This window comes from Peromyscus eremicus, chromosome 1 (assembly GCF_949786415.1).
Source record: "Peromyscus eremicus chromosome 1, PerEre_H2_v1, whole genome shotgun sequence".
In the NCBI taxonomy this organism is placed as follows: domain Eukaryota; kingdom Metazoa; phylum Chordata; class Mammalia; order Rodentia; family Cricetidae; genus Peromyscus; species Peromyscus eremicus.
In genome coordinates, this window is record NC_081416.1 from 176,174,702 (window position 1) to 176,191,879 (window position 17,178).

Consider the following 17,178-nt stretch of genomic DNA (forward strand, 5'->3'; position numbering starts at 1 on the left):
TATAGCTCCTTCAGAGAGATTTTCTCCCACTGATCTATCTCATTTTGCTTGTTCCTTCCTTCCCCTTTCCTGATGCAGAGCTTCAGGTATCTGTCTGCGGCTCTGTACCTCTGCTAGCTGCTTTTGGAGGTAGGGGCTTTTTTTCTCCCCCCATCTGACTCAAATTCTAGCAGCTTTTTCAGGTCACATATTTTCTGGGAAGGATTATGTCCCTTCTGTTTCTTCAGAGTCTTTCTCCCATACAGTTCCCAGTTTGGTCTCAGTTTATCCCCTCTACTCCAGAAACAGTTTCCGACACTACAGTGGCAACTTTCCCTGCTACTGAAGGTAGGGGCTTTTTGTCCGTTTCTGTTTTCAGGGTCTGTGTGGTTTGCATACAGACTGAAAATCTAACAAGGGAGGATTTTTACCATTTCTAAACTTCCATTAAGACAAGCATTTTGTTTCATTAGGCCTTCACCTGGCCCAGTCCCCCAGTGGGTTGCATTTGCTTGTCTGGGTGCTCAAGGACAGAGCTTATGCCAGAGGCAATCACCCTTAGGGCTACACTCCCTCATCTCATGGGAGTCAGTTGAAACAAAGCTTTTCTCAAAGAGGTGCTTTCTCTGACAGAAAAGAAAGCTTTACTCCTGGATAGTTCTGTTCTGCCCTGGCTGGGCTCTTTCCCCAGACAGCATTCTGACTCAGCAGCACAACTGCTTCAGACACAGTTCAGCTTTACTGTTTTCTCAGAAAGGTCCTTTCTCTGATAGGAAAGCTTTTCTCAGATTTCTTTTTGCAGCTGTGGACCTATCAACCCGGGACTTGTAGGAAAGCAGACAACTGTGCCTTTCTGACCGGCTTTAGCTTTGTTTGTTCATTAGCAATCTTCCCCTGGGTCCTGCACCTTCCTGCCTCAGCTCTGTGCTCCAGGAAGTTTACCACTGCAAGAACCCTAGTATCCCCAAAATACACTCCAACTCAGAGATGCTGGCCAGTTGCCTCTGGGTTTTTGGTCAGAAGCAAGGATACAATGCTTCAGGGGATCTTTGCCTTAGGAAGATTAGGAGCACCTTTTCAAAGACACTCACTCACTCACTCACTCACTCAGAAACAAAACCCTTGATGCCTCAGCTCGCTGTAATTGATAAGCTTGACTTTTTTTCTTTTCTCAGGTAAGGTTTCCTGGCCTTTTGGGCTCTCTGTAGTTCTTGACCCACACTCTCCCAAGCGTTTCCCTCAGGGTACTCTGACCCACTGTCTTTTACTGGCTTGAAGAGACAGCTTAGAAGAGAGGTTTTTAGGAACTTGTCCCTGCCTCCTGCATTGCAGGGAGGATTTTTAAAGCTTCAAAGAGAACTTAGAAAGGTTTTGCTGTCATAAGAGGTTTGTTGTTTTCCCTTTGAGCTTTTGAGAAAAATTAAGTCTTTTTAGAGAGATTTTCCCCCAAAAATTTTCCAAGAAAAGCTTTTCGTTAAGAGAAAGATTTTTTTTTTCCCCAAGAGAGAAAGACCAACTTTTCCCAAAACTTCTGAACTTTAAACTTTGACTTCTTATATCCCCATTTTTGCCTCAGGGAAAAAACACTTTCTCCTGCCGCTTGGACTTAGCATTTCAGCTGTCCCCAGGTCAAAAGCTTCCATAGGAAACTTTTTCTTCCCCATAAGTTCAAAGAAGAGCTTTTTTACTACCCAAAAAGCCCAAAGAAAGATTTTTTTCCACAGTTTACGTTCATAGCCCCCCAAATTAGAAAATTGTAGTTTTTCTGTCTAGTTGCCTTATTTTTTTCTACACAATCTTACACTTCTAAGTTTTTCCTACACTATATTACTACCCTATGCCTTATACTTATTTTTCACAGATAGAAATTGAGAAAGGGATAGAAGATAGAAAATTTTCACAGAAGAGAATTGCGCTGCAGCATCGGACATCCTTCCAGTCCGCTTTCCTTTTCTCTCGAGGATAAAACACCTGCCTCTCAATATATATAAAAAAATATATATTTTCCATAACACCGGCATGCCTTATCCGCTGGCAGGGCTGAACTCAGCACTTTCACCAAAAACTCTGTAATAAAACTATTATTTTCCTTTATCTTTAGTCCCTATTACTTTGTCTTTAGTCCCTGTTCATTTGTCTTTAGTCCCCCTTATTTTAGTCCCCCCTTTTTTTCTTTAGTCCCCTTTTTTTTCTTTTTTCTTTAGTCCCTGTTCAGGGGCCATTCTGTGGGGCGTTGACCCACCACCCCCACAGTTCCCCAGAGTTTTCTTGAGTGCGAGCAGCAGGAAATATTAGAAGATTTATTGCGGAGAATCTTGCGGAGATAAACAAATAGAAAATAAAGGATAGCCTCGAGAAGGCCTGGAACCTATTCCAAAGGGCCCCGACTGTGTCTGCCCCAGGGTTTTTATAGAGATGCCAAGGGGTGGAGCAAAAGACCTCCTCCCCCAGCACAGCCAAGTGCAGACCATCTCAGACACCTGCACTGAGGCCCGTGGTCCTAATCATCCTCTATGTGGACCTGCTGGGTAAAGCCACGAGGAACCCGAGAACGGGCTCCCACAGGTCCCCCTTTCTTAATATATAAAAAAATAACTATTAATGGCTTACAGCAATCTCCATAGATGTTACACCTCCCAATATGGGAATAGAGGATGATAAAGATGGCATTTCTCTTTTGAATTAGGTCCAAGCTGACTACAGCAGTCTTAGCTGCCTCAAGCCCTTTCTAAACCCAAAACTCTTAAGGCGACTACAGACTTAAAGAATCCCTTAGCTTCATCATTACCATTAACAGGTTAACATAAATATTGCTATACATAGTCACAATTCTCTCAATCTTACAACTCAAAATAAACTCTTAACAGAACCATTTGAATGAGCATATATGATGCTATATATAGTTAACAATTTTCTCCGTCTTACAACTTTAACTCAATCATTTGAATTTTCTTGCTAACAGAACACAGGAAAAACTTCGATGCATTCACATCAAACTTAAATATTTCCTTAACTCCACAAAACCAGGGTGCATTAATATCAATAGGTTAAACATAATTTCTGCAAACACAATTCAACCTTAATTCCACTCATAACTCCTCCTTTTCTTTATAATTTTAAAGCAAAACCTCAAATCTAGTTAGAAAACCCAAACTTTTCCATTTAAACAGTTCCATTTGTAACACAAAACCAGTTCTGTAAGTAATTTTATTTTTACATAAACAGATCCACAAAACAATTCATGAATCACCAATTAATAAAGCATATATGCATACACAAAACTGCATCTTGATTCTAGGTAGAAGTAATAAATTTCTTCATTTAAACAGTTCCATTTTTAACCCAATTCCAGATAACAGTTCCTAGGTTATTACTATAAGTAAACTCAAAATTGTCCAATTGAAATGAAATCTCTACTGTTCATTTCATTTCTTAAGTCCCAAAATTCAAATGATAAATTCTATTACGAGCCTTCCAAATATGAAGAAATCCATAACCAAAATCTTTTTGTAGTTTTATCTCATTTTAAGTTCAAAATGTTCAAACAAGAAATAAATTCTGGTATTAGGCTTTCACTTCAAAATACGAAGAGACATTTTTCAACCAAAACTTATTGCAGTTAACAATTTTTGTTCAAACAAGCGTCTCTGAACTTATTCTCAAGCCAGAGACCTTTTTAGGTACAGTAGTATTCTAAACCGCACCTTTTTTTATGTTAGCTCAGGTTTTTCTGTGTTGCGTCGATTTTCCATGGATCTCAGCTGCAGATGCCTTGTGCTGGTTCTGGCGTCCGCCATTCTTACCTTCTTAGCGGCTTCTGGAGATTTTGAAACCATTCAGACAGCCTAATTTGCAGTCTACTGGGACACTAACCTTCTGTGTCTCGGGTTCTTTCACCATATACATTAGGAATAGATTCATATTTAACATTTACATTTTTTTTACAAATTCACATATAACAATAACATCTACTTATTCATACTCTTGAAGGGAACTATAGAACTACTTTAGCAATATATTTCTTATTACATTTTATATACTTCTTATCTTATTTCTTATTTAAACTTACATTTACAACTAGTATCTTTACTTCTTACAAGCTTATTACTGCATGTCTTAAGACTACCTTAGATATTTCTTGCAAGCTTATATTCTTAAAGGAACTCTATAGATCTATTTTACAAACTTATACAGGTCTACCATTAGCATATATTTAACTTAGCAAACACCTAAATATTTCTTAACACAGAGATCTAACAAGAGAATTTTTACAAACTCACATATCTTATTTTCATCTTTTTCTATTCTTACTCTTTATTATTACTATCTCTATTAGAAAGATTCTCTTAACCAGACAGGAAGAACGTACATCATTTCTAAGTTTAGAATTTATAGTCAGCTTTGCTATAAAACACTGGGATTTAGTGTTGTTATAGAATTGTGATAGCTGTTGCTAGGGGACTGTAACCTTCTCGGGGCGAAGCCACACTCCAAAGTTACCAGTTCTCTCAGCCATTCCAGAACCGGCAGAGAAGCCCTGTCAGCGGTAGACGGTTTTGAACTAGAGGCTGTCCCTTCACCCAAATTCATAATAGTTCCCCTAAGTGCTACAATTCAGACAAACATTTCTATTACAGCAGTACTTTTGGTTTGTTCTACCGAAAATCTTCACTTAACTCTGAGGGTGAAATTACCGTATTTAGCTGCTGTAAAGCTCTTCGTCAAATACTGCACAGCTATTAGGTGATATAAAGTATTTTTCTAAAGTTGCTAGTAAAGCCACAAGTGGCACATCTCCGAACTGTATCTCCTCACTGTTTGCATTAACCAGTGACAAAACCTCAGAAATACTTATCGAGCCACTTTCATTAGCTGCAACTCCTGATGTTATTAGCAGCTGTGATATTTAGCATTGATTTTTTATAAGGAACTTTCAGGTGAAGCAACTCTTTGTAAGACAGCTAGATTTTCTGAAGTTTCCCATCTATAAAGCAGTCATTTTTTGAATGCCTGTTTCTTATCCCCTTAATTAGATTTGCAAAGGAATCACTCATTGCAGGCTGTTTGTTCAAGAGGTAAATAATTTTTAATTTCACATAAGTTTCTTCATATCTGAGACAACGTTCAGTGTATAAACTGTGCAGTGGCTTGTGTGCTCTTATAGGTAGCTTTTTGTCATCCTACTACTGTAAAAAATTTGCACAGCTATTAGGGTAAATAAGGCATTTTCCCATGCCCAAACCGTGAAGCGCCTAGTTCCGTATCCTTACAATTTTTCATTGGAACTGACACTTAAACTCTTAGACGATTTTCCTCCTTATTCTTTTAAAAGCTGTATTTTAAGTTTACCATGAACGTATTTTCCAGCTGACAAGTGTTTCCGGGCAATGTCGCCATCTTTAGTGGAAAAACTACCTTTCCCAGAATGAATTTCCCTTATATCAGTCCATAATAATATCAGTCCCATATCAGTCCCTTATATCATTTTCCTTATATCATTTCCCATCAGTCATTTCCCATAGTTCTTTTCGGGTCTGAGAGTCAACTGGTTCTTGCTTACAAATTCTTGCCCGGGAGATTTGAACAAGCATTTTACATTTTCAATTATGGGACATTGGGAGGGTTCTGGTCTCTCCTCAGCTGGCTTTAACAGGTGTCTCTCCTTCATTTGACACTGGCCCCCAAATCAGAACTGCACCTGCCTCATTAGCCAGCATTGAGGCTGGCATTTTGGATAGCAACTATCCTCGGGACTTGTGTTTGTTCTAGCCAGTCAGTGAAAAACATTCACAACAGAGCTTTTCCATAGCTCCTTCAGAGAGATTTTCTCCCACTGATCTGTCTCATTTTGCTTCTTCCTTCCTTCCTTCCCCAGATGCAGAGCTTCAGGTATCTGTCTGTGGCTCTGTACCTCTGCTAGCTGCCTTTGAAGGTAGGGGCTTTTTTTCTCCCCCCCGAATCTGCCTCAAATTCTAGCAGCTTTTTCAGGTCACATATTTTCTGGGGAGGATTATGTCCCTTCTGTTTCTTCAGAGTCTTTTACCCAGACAGTTCCCAGTTTGGTATCAGTTTATCCCCCCTCTACCCCAGAAACAGTTTCCGACACTACAGTGGTGGCTTTCCCTGCTACTGAAGGTAGGGGCTTTTTGTACATTTCTGTTTTTGGGGTCTGTGTGGTTTGCATACAGACTGAAAATCTAACAAGGGAGGTTTTTGCCATTTCTAAACTCCCATTAAGACAGGTGTTTTGCCTCATCAGGCTTTCACCTGGCCCAGTCCCCCAGTGGGTTGCATTTGCTTGTCTGGGTGCTCAAGGACAGAGTTTATGCCAGAGGCAATCACCCCTTAGGAGTACACTCCTCCTCATCTCAGGGAGTCAGTTGAAACAAAGCTTTTCTCAAAGAGGTGCTTTCTCTGACAGAAAAGAAAGCTTTACTCCTGGATAGTTCTGTTCTGCCCTGGCTGGGCTCTTTCCCCAGACAGCATTCTGACTCAGCAGCACAACTGCTTCAGACACAGTTCAGCTTTACCGTTTTCCCAGAAAGGTCCTTTCTCTGATAGGAAAGCTTTTCTCAGATTTCTTTTTGCAGCTGTGGACCTATCAACCCGGGACTTGTAGGAAAGCAGACAACTGTGCCTTTCTGACCGGCTTTAGCTTTGTTTGTTCATTAGCAATCTTCCCCTGGGTCCTGCACCTTCCTGCCTCAGCTCTGTGCTCCAGGAGGTTTACCACTGCAGGAGCCCTAGTATCCCTGAAATGCACCCCAATTCAGAGACACTGGCCAGTCACCTCTGGGTTTTTGATCAGAGGGAGGATAACATGCTTCAGGGGATCTTTGCATTAGGACGATTAGGAGCACCTCTTCATTCTGAAATGCTCACTCAGAAACAAAACCCTTGATGCCTCAGCTGGGGTTTGCATACAGACTGAAAATCTAACAAGGGAGGTTTTTGCCATTTCTAAACTCCCATTAAGATGGGTGTTTTGCCTCATCAGGCCTTCACCTGGCCCACCTGAAAAGCTTGGCTTTTTTGCTTTTCTCAGGTAAAGTTTTCTGCCAATTGGACTCTGTAGCTCTTTACCCACACTCTCCCAGCGTTTCCCTCAGGGGACTTTGACCCACTGTCTTTTACTAGCTTGAAGAGACAAGGCTTTGAAAAGGTTTTTAGGAACTTGTCCTTGCCTCCTGCATTGCAGGGAGGATTTTTAAAGCTTGAAAGAACTTGGAGAGGTTTTGCTTTTTTAAGAAGTTTGTTGTTTTCCCTTTGAGCTAATCACAGGTGGTCCCCATACTAATATCTTCAGGTGATTCTAATTTTTGCCCTTTTGAGAAAGTTAAAGGCTTTAGTTTTTAAGTTTAAGAGCTTTGAGAAAGATGAAGGCTTTTTAGAGATATTTCCCCCCAAAATTTTCCAAGAAAAGGTTTTAGTTTAAGAGAACGATTTTTTTCCTAAAAGAGAAAGACCAACTTTTCCCAAAACTTCCCAACTTTAAACTTTTTGGCTTTTTACACCCCCATTTTTGCCTCAGGGAGAAATCACTTTCTCCTGCCACTTGGACTTTGCATTTCAGCTGTCCCCAGATCAAAAGCTTCCATGGAAAACTTTTTCTTCCCTGTAAGCTCAAAGAAGAGCTTTTTTACTACCCGTAAAGCCCAAAGAAAGATATTTTTTCCCAGTTTGCGTTCATAGCCCCCGAAGTTATAAAATTGAAGAGTGTTTCTGTCTAGTTGCCTTACTTATTTTTTCCTACATGATCTTACATTTCTAAGTTTTTCCTACCCTATATTACTACCCTATACTTATTTTTCACAGATAGAAATTGAGAAAGGGATAGAAGATAGAAAATTTTGACAGAAGAGAATTGTGCTGCAGCATCGGACATCCTTCCAGTCTGCTTTCCTTTTCTCTCGAGGATAAAACCCCTGCCTCTCAATAATGTATATAAAAATATATATTTTCCATAACACCGGCAGGCCTTTCTGCTGGCAGGGCTGACTCAGCATTTTTGCCAAAAACTCTGTAATAAATCTATTATTTTCCTTTATGTTTAGTTCCTATTATTTGTCTTTAGTCCCCAATTCATTTGTCTTTAGTCCCCCCTTTTTTTAGTCCCTTTTTTTACTTCTTTCTTTGGTCCCTGTTCAGGTGCCATTCTGTGGGGCGTTTACCCACCACCCCAACAGTTCCCCAGAGTTTTCTTGAGTGCGAGCAGCAGGAAATATTAGATAGAAGGATTTATTGCGGAGAATCTTGTGGAGATAAACAGATAGAAAATAAAGGATAGCCTCGAGAGGGCCTGGAACCTATTCCAAAGGGCCCCAACTGTCTCTGCCCCAGGGTTTTTATAGAGACGCCAAGGGGTGGAGCAAAAGACCTCCTCCCCCAGCACAGCCAAGTGCAGACCATCTCAGACACCTGCACTGAGGCCCGTGGTCCTAATCATCCTCTATGTGGACCTGCTGGGTAAAGCCACGAGGAACCTGAGAACGGGTTCCCACAGTGGTCTACAGACTATATAGGAACAGACTCAGGATGGTTTGTGTGAGTGCCAATCATGTTAGTAAGTTTTAATTGGCTAGGGTTAATTGGGGGTTACAGTTACCATTGTTGGGCAGCCTTGTGCTGTCCTGTGCTACCTTGGAGGCTGGCTGGCCTTACATGTACTGACTGTGAGGGCTGACTTAGTGGCCCAGGCTCTGTCATTGACTCAAGCACATAGCTCTAAGTTGATGAAGGTTCCCAGTCAGTAAACAATTGGCTTCACCTTGAGCAGTTAGAGCAAGTGCAGAAAGGAACTACGGCAAGGACTATGTCTTTTATTGATGTCCCTCCCAGAAACTGCTTGCTCAAGTCTCAGGAAACTGACATTGAGCCTGATCTCTTCGAGAAGACTGAGCAGGCTGTTATGGTGTCTGCTTGGTTCCATCAGTTTTTTCATTAGGAATAGCGACTCAACACTTGCAAACACAGTGTGAATAGTGACTTAGGAAGAGAACCTGGGAATGCCAGGATGACATCTTTAGAGATGAGGGATAGACAGAAAAACCAGCCTACACTCTGGGGATCCTGTGCAAGCAGGTTGAGGGCAGTTTTTCTGTCTTCCATAGATTCATTGACAATGCTCATCTGAGCTCCTCTAGAGTTCCGTTTCTCCATGCAGGAACAGGAATTGTAATTGTTTTTCCCTTTACTCTTTGGGCTCCCAGCACCCAGCTCCCAAATAAATACATGGAGACTTATTCTTACTTAAGAATGCTCGGCCTTAGTGTGGCTTGTATTGAGAAGGTTTTCTAACTTAAATTATCCCATTTCTCTTTAACTACGTTGTGCTTCTGGGCTTTTTACTTTTCTTTATTCTATGTATTTTGCTTTTCTTCTTATTCCCTGGCTCGTTGTGTGGCTGTGTGGCTGACCCTTGGAATCCTCCTCTCCATTTCCTTTTCTTGCTCCTCATTCTTCTCTTTTATCCAGTCTAGATTTCCCCTCCTATTTATTGTCTCTGCCTGGCAGCTATGCTTACCCCTCTCCTGCTTAGCTACCTTCTGTTCAGCTCCTTATTAGACTAAGTGAGTGTTTTAGACAGGCAATGAAAAACAGCTTTACAGAATTAAACAAATGCAACATAAAAGAGTGCTGTAGCACGAATATTAAATGGTCTTATTTAATAAAACAAACCCAGAGCCAAGTATTGTGGTGAACACTTGAAGATCAGAGAGACAGAACAAGCCACAGCCACCTCACCTCGCCAGTTCCTCAGCTGGTCCTGTTTCCTCAGACTGGAAGCCTCTTTGTCCTCATATCGGAATGGCTCTCAGCTGAACTGTGCTGCTCAAAACCTAAAATCTTAACCAGCCAAATGCTTCTAGTTCCTGGTCTTCACACCTTATATACCTTTCTGCTATCTGCCATCACTCCCTGGGATTAAATGCTCACTTCTTGGGATTAAAGGTGTATGTCACCATGCCTGTATGTAACCTTGAACAAATGGATTTCTGCCTCTGGATGCTAGGATTAAAGGCGTGTGCTACCATTGCCTATCCTAAGTATCTAGTGGCTTTTCTGTTCTCTGACCCCAGATAAGTTTATTAGGGTACACAATATTTTCAGGAACACAATACCACCACAGAGTGAAACACATCTTTGCATCATTAAACAAATACTTCACAGCATAAAGGAATGTAACACATCTTCAACTAATATTCTACAACAGAAGCCTCTTTTCTCAGAACATGTCCTCAAACAAGTCAAGAGGCCTTTGAAACAACAGAAATCAGCAACAACTCCAGCACAAGAGAATGCAAAGACATTCTTGCAGATCCCACAAGATACATTCTTGGCAATGTTCAGTTGGGAACCTGGACGGCAGAGGGGTGTCTTGTGGGGTTCCCTTTCCAAACACAGTCTCAATAGGCTCTCTTATTTCCACAGGGCATGAAAACAGAGACTATGTCCACAACTCTCTCTGCAATGCTGAAGGAAATGGCTGTGTTAGTAGTCTCATAAATGAGATGGATTCCCTTCTTGTTATCCAGAGAGGACATTATCCTAAGCCTGAAAATGTGGGTGTTACTTCTGGAATCCCTCAGGAAGTCAGAAGAGCAAGACAAAATACATCCAGCTGTAAGAAGAGTCCCTCTTGGACCCTGTATACCAAAATCATGAGATAATATCCACATATGCAGGTCAAATGTCAAGAACTCAGCAAAACCTCAAAACTACAAATTTGAGGAATGTCCCCAAATCTTCAAATATCCCTGTAACCTTTCAGCTCACCAGAGGATACACAGCAATGAGAGGCTATTTGTCACTTCCATTTGTCAGAAAGGCTTCTATTCAGTCTCAGCCTTCCTAGTTCATGAGGTCTGACATAACCAGAGAAGCCACAAGACCAACCTGAAGGATCACGAGAGGATTCACACAGGAGAGAAGCCCTACACCTGATCCCTGTGTAACCAGAGCTTCCACCAACCATCCGCATCCACTGTCAAATGAGGAATTGCCACCAGTCAGACTGAACCGTGTACTTCCTCACCAGAGGTTAGCAGGGCTCCAGTTCAGTGTCTCATCTGCACATGAAGAAGTGTGTAGTTTCCAAACAGCAAACAGATGTGACATGTGAACTTCTGTATTGTTCCCTCTATGTGTTGTCACGTTCCAATGCCATGTGTGGGTAAAGAAGACGAGTCATTTGTGTGTTCACTAACATTTTTTAAATGTCTTAAGGTATCTTATAATTTGTGCCTGAGATGTATTATATAAATGGATGGAACTGTAATAGAATTGCCTTTTATTTATATTTTGTGTGGTGTGTGTTTGTGATTTTTGTGAGTTTTTATCTGTTTTTTTCTGCATTCTTGCAGAATGAGTGGCCAATAGAGGATTTAGTTGTCAGTTTTTTATTTTTGAGACAGGGTCCTTCTTATTTGGAGCTTTGTACACCAGCATATCTGGTACTGCAGATTCCAAACATTCTCTGGTTTCCAGCTCTCATCATTACAGGGGTTCATGTCAGTGCCCTGCCATTCTATCTGACTTTTTTCTACCCTGTTAAGGCCAAAAATCCAAGTCTTAGGCTTGCGTGGTAAATGCATCACTCTTTCAGCCATCTCCAATCCTGTGAGTGCTTACAGTTCAAGAATATACCACCATTAACACTATACTCTTCATGGGTCTAGCCACAGAACACCTAGAAATTAGGTGGTTATATGGAAGCTGGCCAGAGAAGATGATAAATAGATTACAAAATGCAGAAGTTGTTCATGAATAAACATCAAAAACTGCAGTCAAGGAAGGAAAAGGGAATAATAGCTCTATTGAGAAACTGAAACTGTGTGCATAGTTGAACCCAGCATGCATAGGGTCACTGAGTTGATGGCACCTTAATGTGGTTGATTTCATTGAGGAAGCTGAGCTGAGTTCCTGTGTCATGTAGAAATGTTGAGGATGAATTATGACTTTCCCCTGATGTCCCTGGTTCAGCCTTAGAGTAGGAAACCAGGAGGCTTCAATTGTTAAATCCAGAATTTATTCAGCTGACATAAATTCCAACATAATTTATGCATTTTCACATTGAAGTTTTTATTGTTGGGGTCCTTGTGGCTGATTTCTCACCCAGCATTTGCCTTCAAACCCTCTTCTTATGGTGGTGTGTTCTCTAGTCTTTCTTTCCCTGTGAGACTTTGTAAGTTGGATGATTTAGGCTGCAAGATCTCAACAGTAAAGTTTCATAGGTTGTGGTTGTGCGAATATTTCAGTCTTCATAATCTTTCAAGATTCTAGCCTTTTGGTGATTACAGAATTTTGGATAAGGATCATAATGTACCTTATGTATCCAAATAAAGTCACAGCCTAAAGATGGTGGTTAAGTCCTGTACATCTGAACACCAGACGACAGAACTCATCTGATAGCAATGAGATATCCTGATGGCATGAAGCACTCCCGCCATCTCTGCACCTGGGAAGTGTGAGCAGGGGGATGAGATGTTGAACCATTCTCTGCTACAAAGTGTGTTCAAGGCAACCCTGGCCTACCTTAGGGCATTTCTAGAGAATAACACAATGTGGTTGGTTATTAAAGTAGAGGACATGCAGTCGCAAAGGCTTGGGAATATGAGGGTGGATTTAGAGGACTTCAGAGAACAAGAAAATGGTGAACGTATTCAAAGTGTATTGTATCATATATGGTACTCTCAAAGATTTCATAAAAATGCTTTGTTAAATAACTACAACAATAATCATTATTCTCCCTTAGTATGTGCAGAGAAACATGCAGACAAACAATTAATTTAAAGGAAGTTCAGAGCAAAATAACCCTAAATAAAGAGCCATGCATTGCCTATACATATAAATTACTTCATGCGTGAAATAGAGTACAGCATAGTTCAAAAGTGATGAATGACATTTGCATAGTGAAATTAACCTAACTTTTAGCAAAAGTCTCTTGAAGAGAGGGACATAAAGATTATCCATTGCCTCTCCTTCCTTTACACCTATTCGTTCAGTTGTATTTCAGAGTTTAAAATTATCTGTTAAGATTGTCTGGGCATTAGAAAAGGCTCTCAACTCATCCTATTGAAAAGACCAAGCAGATGCCATAGTGGGCTGCTCAGTCTTCTGTAGCAGGAATCTTAAATGTTCTGGCCAGTTCCTTTGCTGATCCTGTTTCCTCAGACTAGAAGCCTCTGAGTCCTCATATCTGAATGGCTCTAAGCTGAACTGCTGCTCCAAAGCCTGAAAGCTTAACCAGTCAATGCTTCTAGTTTCTGGTCCTCATGCCTTATATACCTTTCCACTTTCTACCATCACTCCCTGGGATTAAAAGCTTGCTTTCTGGGATTAAAGGTGTGAGTCAGCAAGCTTGGATGTATCCTTGAACAGATGGATTTCTGTCTCTGGAATGCTAGGATTAACGGCATGTGCTACTTACCACTGCCTATCCTAAGTATCTAGTGGCTTTTCTGTTCTCTGAGCCAAGATAAGTTTATTAGGGTACACAATATTGTGGGGAACCCAATACCACCACATTTCCTCTCTTTTTGTCTAAAATTAAAAAGCTTATAACTAATACAAGAAAAACTATCTAATAAGTCTATACAATATACACAGTAAAAAACTCCATTATATATATTAACAATGTCCAGTCCAATACCATTTGATAAACTCAGACAAAAAAATTTTCATTACTTATCCTATGTAAAACAAGTAGTTCTTTTTTTTGTTTTTTTTTTTTGTTTTTGGTTTTTTTTTAGACAGGGTTTCTCTGTGTAGCTTTGTGCCTTTTCCTGGATCTCGCTCTGTAGACCAGGCTGGCCTCAAACTCACAAAGATCCACCTGCCTCTGCCTCCCGAGTGCTGGGATTAAAGGTGTGCGCCAGCACCACCCAGCAGTAGTTCCTTTTTAAAAGTATTTTTCTTTTCATAATAGATTCAGTAATCTACCTTTTGTCATTTTTATATCTCCTCCCCCTTTTTTTTAGGGGTGGATTTTTTTTAATTCTTCAAGAAAAATTCCAAAAAAGATTAATGAGAAATTGTTCTGAGTACCAGAGGATGAATAGTGGGACCAAAGATGAGTTTTGAATTATTATAACATTAAAAAACACCTCTGTGACACTTTCTATAAAAAACAAACAAACAAAACATCCAAAACAATGGCTATTATATCAACACAGGTAAATTTTCTCCCATTAGTGAGCATTTATAAACATATACACATTATAATGATTCTTTAATTTCTCTGTTACTTGGGATAGATAAAAGAGATGGAAATTCTAATTTAGATGTTATATTTTGGTGTGATTTGTGAATTGGAGAAAGATATGACAAACATACTAGGAATAAAATTGACATAATGCAGAGATTATTTCAAATGAAAATGTCAAATGCATGACAAATTGATGTCAGGGTCAGATGGTAAGTATTGTAGCAACAAGTAGCAGGTAAAATAAAAGAGCAAAAGTTAAGAGGAGAGACAGCAGTGTCTTCATTTATAGTTCTTCTGATAATATTAATGGTGATACCACTGTTTTTTCCTTTTAGAATAGATTCAATTAACAACCCATTTATCTTATTACTTCTTTATCTTTTTTTCTCAGGGCAAATTCAGTGATCTACATCATATCTATATTCTCTTCTTTAATTTTCCTTGCTTTTTTTTAAACAAAACCTCTGAATCTAATCTCCATGATCAGCCTTTTTCCTGACCATTAACAATTAACAACTTGTAACCAACCATCATAAACAATGACAATATCCAAAACTCATTAAATGACCAAAAATATCCCATCCCACCTCTTGGGAATGTGGGTGTTATTTCCTTAAAATTACTTCCTCTTTCTAGGGTTGAAGACATCTTTAGGGCATCCTAAACCGAAAACTTTTGGGTTAATTGTCAAGTCCTGTATCATTTGTCCAGTCGCTGCATAGTGAGAAAGTTCAGGGCTTGTCTCAAGTCCTTGCTTGAGTATTCTGTCAGACTGAGTCATCTCAGCTAGCCATCTCCAAATTGTCCTGAGCAGTTTGTAGTCCAAAGCCGATCTTTCCTTGGTGTTAATCAGCTTAATGGCTTTACCATAGTCCATGTGGAATCATCATTGTGGGATCCTATCATCCTTTGAAGATTCCAAAGTCGCTGTTAGGTGTGGTCATGGTTCCCTTTAGAATTTTTTTTGTCCCTCCTCTGTGGTTTGGAGCAAACACAGTCTCATAAATGTCTGTTTCTAGGAACCATGATCGTTCTTCTCTAGAAAAGAAAATCTTCACAGCAATTGTCTTGCCAACTTTCCCAAGCTGACCTTTGTCGATGTTTTCTTGTAATATGATGGTCCTGGCAATTCTCTGAACAAGCATCAGTAAACCCTTTGTCCCAAGTAGCAGCTTCACTGCAGTCACCAATAAGATGAGAAGGAGCCAGCAACTAGGAGCAGCAGCAACTGCCTCCATGGTCCCACCGCTGTTTGTGGCTCAGCGCCAGCCAAAGCTTCTCCTAGGTTGGCCTCACACTCAGGATCCTCCTGCCTCTGTCTTCTTCAGTAAATCCTACCAGTGTGTGCCAGCACAAGTGGCTGAGTGTAGCTCAGGTCTGAGCTGGGGCCCACAAGGCCACAGGCAAGCGGCTTTTTCGTGAATTCGTAGCACAAACCTTGGCCGCCAGATGTAGCAGGAATGTTGAAAGTTCTTGCCAGTTCCTTTGCTGATCCTGTTTCCTCAGACTGGAAGCCTCTGAGTCCTCCTACCTGAATGGCTCTCAGCTGAACTGTGCTGCTCCAAAACCTGAAAGCTTAACCAGCCAAATGCTTCTAGTTTCTGGTCCTCATGCCTTATACACCTTTCCGATTTCTGCCATTACTCCCTGGGATTAAAGTTCACTTTCTGGGATTAAAGGTGTGTGTCAACATGCTTAGCTGTATCCTTGAACACATGGATTTCTGTCTCTGGAATGCTAGGATTAAAGGTGTGTGCTACCACTGCCTATCCTAAGTATCTAGTTCTCTGACCCCAGATATTAGGGTACACACTATTTTGGGGGACACAATACCACCATAATCTTCTCTCAGAGATCAGGCCTCAATGTCAGTTTCATGAACTGAGCTATTAGTTTCTGGGAGGGCCATGAAAAAAGACAGTTAATCACTGATGCCCCTGCCAGCAGGACCAGGAGATAGGACACACCAAGTCTGTGCCACTGAGCCAGCCCCTACAGTCAGCACTTGCTAGGCCAGCCAGTCTCCACAGCAGCTCAGGGACAAAACATGGGACTGGTCCATGCCTGCCCAGAAATGGGTAACTGTAACCCCAAACTAACCCTAGCCAATTAAAGTTACTAGCATAACTGTCACTCACATAAACCAATCCCAAGTCTGTTCCTATGTAGTCTGAAGACCCGAAGAACCCCTTGCTTTACCCCTATGAAAACCCTGCCCCATTGCTACTCTGGGTCTCTCCTGTTCTGCTGAATCAGATAGAGAGAGGCCAGGGTTTACCCAACAACGGTAAAAAGATTTTGCTTTTTAAAAAATTTTTTTATCAGATTTGGTCTCTTGGTGCTCTTTGGGGATTCTGGGTACAACACTACATTCAGCAACTTCACATTCTTAACATAGGCTCTTTGCATGTTCTGTATCCCTTGAGAAACTGCTGACTCACAGAGATGTTTTCTCCCGAAGTCCTCCTAATTGCTTCACTGGATTTGCTCTTTTGATTTGTACACATTTGAACTGACACCTAATTGGTGGAGAGTCATTTAAAATTTCATCAATTCTTTATGTACATGATATTATGGATTGAGAGTTGAGTTGAAATCTACTTCTGTAGTAGGAAAGGGGACCATGGAATAAGAAAGCAATAAATCAGGGCCAGAGTGTCATCTAACACAGGACAGACTCAGCGGTTCAGCTCAGCAATTGCTACTGTGGCATTCCACAGTATGCAGGTGAGAATTACTTTAATATGTACATATAGATAAAAATAACATTGAGATTTTCCTGGGTAGTGTGAATTGACTATATTGCTGTGACTAGAATTGAGTTTAAAAATATTTTAACAGGCCGGGTGGTGGTGGCGCACGCCTTTAATCCCAGCACTCGGAAGGCAGAGCCAGGCGGAACTCTATGAGTTCGAGGCCAGCCTGGGCTACCAAGTGAGTTCCAGGAAAGGTGCAAAGCTACACAGAGAAACCCTGTCTCGAAAAAAAAAATA